Below are 6,000 nucleotides of genomic sequence, written 5' to 3'. Positions count from 1 at the left end.
ACTTCAATGCTCACGTGGGCAATGACAGTGAGACCTGGAAGGGTGATTGGGAGGAATGCCCCCGATCTGAACCGGCGGTGTTTTGTTATTGGACTTCTGTGCTCGCCACGGATTGTCCATAACGAACACCATGTTCAAGCATAAGGGTGTTCATATGTGCACTTGGCACCAGGACACCCTAGGCCTCAGGTCGATGATCGACTTTGTGGTCGTCCATATGTCTTGGACACTCGGGTGAAGAGAGGGGGAGCTGTCAACTGATCACCACCTGGTGGTGAGTTGGCTTGATGGTGGGGAAGATGCCGGTCAGACCTGGTAGGCCCAAACATGTTGTGAGGGTCTGCTGGGAACAGCTGGCAGAGTCCCCTGTCAGAAGTAGCTTCAACCACGCTGGGGACATTGAGTCCAATGGGCCATGTTCCGTGCCTCTATTGTTGAGGCGGCTGACCGGAGCTGTGGCCGCAAGGTGGTCGGTGCCTGTCGTGGCGGCAATCCCCAAACCCGTTGGTGGACACTGGCGGTGAGGATGCTGTCAAGCTGAAGAAGGAGTCCTATAGGACTTTTTGTCCTGTGGGTCTCTGGAGGCAGCTGATAGGTACCGCAGGCCAAGCGGAACGCTGGCTTCGGTTGTTGCTGAGGCAAAACTCGGGCATGGGAGGAGTTTGGAGAGGCCATGGAGAACGACTTTGGACGGCTTCGAGGAGATTCTGGTCCACCGTCCGGCGCCTCAGGAGGGGAAGCAGTGCAGTGTCAACACCGTATATGGTGGGGATGGTGCGCTGCTGACCTCACTCGGGACGCTAGGGTCGGTGGGAGGAGTACTTCAAGACCTCCTCAATCCCACTAACATGCCTTCCATGAGGAAGCAGAGCCTGGGGACTCTGAGGTGGGCTCTCCCATCTCTGGGACTGAAGTCACCGAGGTGGTCAAAAACTCCTTGGTGGCAGGGCCCCGGGTGGATGAGATACCGAGTTCCTTAAGGCTCTGGATGTTGTAGGACTGTCTTGGTTGACACGCCTCTGCAACATCGCATGGACATCGGGACAGTGCCTCTGGATTGGCAGACGGGGTGGTGGTCCCCTCTTTAAAAGGGGACCGGAGGGTGTGTTCCAACTATAGAGGGATCACACTCCTCAGCCTCCCTGGAAAAGTCTATTCGGGGTTCTGGAGAGGAGGGTCCCGGATAGTCGAACCTCGGATTCAGGAGGAACAGTGTGGTTTTCGCCCTGGTCGCTGAACAGTGGACCAGCTCTTCACCCTTAGCAGAGTCCTGGAGGGTGCATGGGAGTTTGCCCACCAGTCTACATGTGTTTTGTGGACTTGGAAAAGGCATTGACCGTGTCCCTCGGGAATCCTGTGGGGGTGCTCGGGAGTATGGGGTACCGGACCCCTGATAAGAGCTGTTCGGTCCTGTACAACCGTGTCAGAGCTTGGTCCGCATTGCCGGCAGTAAGTCGAGCCCGCTTCCAGTGAGAGTTGGACTCCGCCAGGGCTGCCCTTTGTCACCGATTCTGTTCATAACTTTTATGGACAGAATTTCTAGGCGCAGCCAGGGTGTTGAAGGGGTCCGGTTTGGTGGACTCAGGATTGGGTCACTGCTTTTGCAGATGATGTTGTCCTGTTTGCTTCATCAGGCCGTGATCTTCAGCTCTCTGGATCGGTTCGCAGCTGAGTGTGAAGCGGCTGGGATGAGAATCAGCACCTCCAAATCCGAGAGCATGGTCCTCAGCCGGAAAAGGGTGGAGTGCCCTCTCAGGGTTGGGGAGAGATCCTGCCCCAAGTGGAGGAGTTCAAGTATCTCGGGTCTTGTTCACAGTGAGGGAAGAATGGAGCGTGAGATCGACAGGCGGATCGGTGCGGCATCCGCAGTGATGCGGGCTCTGCATCGGTCTGTCGTGGTGAAAAAAGGAGCTGAGCCGTAAGGCAAAGCTCTCAATTTACCAGTCGATCTACGCTCCTACCCTCACCTATAGTCATGAGCTATGGGTAGTGACCGAAAGAGCGAGATCGCGAATACAAGCGGCTGAAATGAGTTTCTTCCGCAGGGTGTCTGGGCTTTCCCTTAAAGATAGGGTGAGAAGCTCAGTCATCCGGGAGGGGCTCAGAGTAGAGCCGCTGCTCCTCCGCATCGAGAGGAGTCAGATGAGGTGGCTCGGGCATCTGATCAGGATGCCTCCTGGACGCCTCCCTGGTGAGGTGTTCGGGCACGCCCAACCGGGAGGAGGCCCGGGAAGACCCAGGACACGCTGGAGGGACTATGTCTCCGGCTGGCCTGGGAACGCCTTTGGGATTCTCCCGAAGAGCTGGAAGAAGTGGCCGGGAGAGGGAAGTCTGGGCCTCTCTGCTTAAGCTGCTGCCCCCGCGACCCACCCGATAAGCGGAAGAGGATGGATGGATGGATGGACAAACGCAATGCAACTTGTTTAATAATAATTGGTCAATTTATTTACAGGTCATCGTTGGACCTGCATTCAGGGTGAATATCTCGGAAACTGCGTGCTCTAAAATGCTCTGTGTTTGGTAGTTTGGTAATCATCCAGGAGCTCCACACAACACAAAAAATGTATAACTTTGTGATGAAAACTGTAATTTTAAAACGTGGAAAGAAATGTTGATTTGCTGCAGAGACACACACATACAGATGCCATTCTACAGTCAGCTTTTCTTGACGTAATCAACACAATCTGATCACAATAAGGATCACAATCTGAGATTATGTTGATTTCTAAATTTTGACCCCACCACCAAACTTTCTTTTACATGGAAGTCAAAGAATATTCTGAAATAAACTTTAAAAGTGCCATCTCCAAACAGGAAAGCCACATTGTTAAATAATAATCTTCTTAAAATTAAGTCAATTTTGAGAAGAACCTGCAATGATTAAATGAACACAACTTCCAGGTTTGATGACGCATGTCCACCCTGTGTGGAGTTTGCATGTTCTCACCATGTCTTCATGGGTTTTCTCTGAGTGCTCCAGTTCCTCCCACAGTCCTAAGACATGAAGGTTAAGCGGATTGGCCTTGCTAAATTGGACTGTGTGTGTGTGTGGTGGGTGTTTGGGTGTTCACCATACAATGATAGATAGATAGATAGATAGATAGATAGATAGATAGATAGATAGATAGATAGATAGATAGATAGATAGATAGATAGATAGATAGATAGATACAGTGGTGTGAAAAACTATTTGCCCCCTTCCTGATTTCTTATTCTTTTGCATGTTTGTCACACAAAATGTTTCTGATCATCAAACACATTTAACCATTAGTCAAATATAACACAAGTAAACACAAAATGCAGTTTTTAAATGATGGTTTTTATTATTTAGGGAGAAAAAAAAAATCCAAACCTACATGGCCCTGTGTGAAAAAGTAATTGCCCCTGAACCTAATAACTGGTTGGCCACCCTTAGCAGCAATAACTGCAATCAAGCGTTTGCGATAACTTGCAATGAGTCTTTCACAGCGCTCTGGAGGAATTTTGGCCCACTCATCTTTGCAGAATTGTTTTAATTCAGCTTTATTTGAGGGCTTTCTAGCATGAACCGCCTTTTTAAGGCCATGTCATAGCATTTCAATTGGATTCAGGTCAGGACTTTGACTAGGCCACTCCAAAGTCTTCATTTTGTTTTTTCTTCAGCCATCCAGAGGTGGATTTGCTGGTGTGTTTTGGGTCATTGTCCTGTTGCAGCACCCAAGATCGCTTCAGCTTGAGTTGACGAACAGATGGCGGACATTCTCCTTCAGGATTTTTGGTAGACAGTAGAATTCATGGTTCCATCTATCACAGCAAGCCTTCCAGGTCCTGAAGCAGCAAAACAACCCCAGACCATCACACTACCACCACCATATTTTACTGTTGGTATGATGTTCTTTTTCTGAAATGCTGTGTTCCTTTTACACCAGATGTAACGGGACATTTGCCTTCCAAAAAGTTCAACTTTTGTCTCATCAGTCCACAAGGTATTTTCCCAAAAGTCTTGGCAATCATTGAGATGTTTATTTGCAAAATTGAGACGAGCCCTAATGTTCTTTTTGCTTAACAGTGGTTTGTGTCTTGGAAATCTGCCATGCAGGCCGTTTTTGCCCAGTCTCTTTCTAATGGTGGAGTTGTGAACACCGACCTTAATTGAGGCAAGTGAGGCCTGCAGTTCTTTAGACATTGTCCTGGGGTCTTTTGTGACCTCTCGGATGAGTCGTCTCTGCGCTCTTGGGGTAATTTTGGTCGGCCGCCACTCCTGGGAAGGTTCACCACTGTTCCATGTTTTTGCCATTTGTGGATAATGGCTCTCACTGTGACTCGCTGGAGTCCCAAAGCTTTAGAAATGGCTTTATAACCTTTACCAGACTGATAGATCTCAATTACTTCTGTTCTCATTTGTTCCTGAATTTCTTTGGAACTTGGCATGATGTCTAGCTTTTGAGGTGCTTTTGGTCTACTTCTCTGTGTCAGGCAGCTCCTATTTAAGTGATTTCTTGATTGAAACAGGTGTGGCAGTAATCAGGCCTGGGGTGGCTACGGAAATTGAACTCAGGTGTGATACACCACAGTTAGGTTATTTTTTAACAAGGGGCAATTACTTTTTCACACAGGGCCATGTAGGTTTGGATTTTTTCTCCCTAAATAATAAAAACCATCATTTAAAAACTGCATTTTGTGTTTACTTGTGTTATATTTGACTAATGGTTAAATGTGTTTGATGATCAGAAACATTTTGTGTGACAAACATGCAAAAGAATAAGAAATCAGGAAGGGGGCAAATAGTTTTTCACACCACTGTAGATAGATAGATAGATAGATAGATAGATAGATAGATAGATAGATAGATAGATAGATAGATAGATAGTGAAAGGCACTATATAATAGATAGATAGATAGATAGATAGATAGATAGATAGATAGATAGATAGATAGATAGATAGATAGAGATAGATACTTTATTAATCCCAAAGGGAAAGGTAAGGTAGCAAATAATCCTAAAGTCCAGGTAAGGGTGAAGAGAAATGTCTTGTAATACACAGTATGGAAAGCACCTGAGCTGTAGCATAAACTTTATAAATGACTTCATACAATCTTTCTAAAGCAAGGCAAGGTATATAATTCCACATTCATAGAAAAGGCAATATTATAATCTTTAGGAAATGTCAAAGCTTTCATGATTCAGTATAACATTACAGATACAGCTTCTTTCTAACTATAGTGTGACACTTTGGAATTGCAGCTAAGTTGTGTGACGATTTATTGATTTGTTTTTAAATCAGTTGTATTTTTTGCCATTCTTGTTTGTATCTTGTCTGTAACATAACATCAGCAAAACTAAGGAGCTGCTCATTGTCTCTAGCTTCACCAAAGAACCTCAATGTCTGGTCATTATTCAAGGAGTGGATGTAGAGATGGTCCTCTCCTACTTGGGGGTCCACATTAATGAGAGGTTGGATAGTCTCATAACACAGAGGAACTGAATACCAAAGGGCAGAGCAGGATCTTTATTCTTAGGAGACTGTGTTTGTTTAATGTGGGAAGTGACGTCCATCACATCTTCTATAACTCTGTGAAGACCAGTGTGGTATTCTGTGCTGGTAACATCACTTCACGAGAGGCCCACCAAATCTACAAGGTAATAACAAGGCCAGGCTCAGTTATGGGACACACTCTGGAAGTCATAGTGGAGGAGCGAATGAAGACAAAACTGAGTGGCTTTATGAACAACGCTGCACATCCTCTCTGTGACACACAATCACTGAGGACTTTCACACAATGAGTTACCCATAAGAGGTGCGTCACAAAACTCTATGGGGGCTCCTTTATACCAACAAAAATACGTCTGTATATCACCTCACTGGAACTGGGACTGCCAAGTCAGACGTGTTTTTACTTTTTAATTTTCTGCAGACCAAAGTGTGTTTATGTGTGTGTGTATTTACTAATTTATTTAATGAGCTTCTGTAGAAAGCAAAGTATCCATCTATCTACTTATCTTGGTTATTATTTTAATAT

Source organism: Polypterus senegalus, chromosome 1 (assembly GCF_016835505.1).
Source record: "Polypterus senegalus isolate Bchr_013 chromosome 1, ASM1683550v1, whole genome shotgun sequence".
Taxonomy (NCBI): Eukaryota; Metazoa; Chordata; class Cladistia; order Polypteriformes; family Polypteridae; genus Polypterus; species Polypterus senegalus.
The sequence above is the reverse complement of the archived record's forward strand: the minus strand, read 5'-3'. Positions refer to the sequence as shown.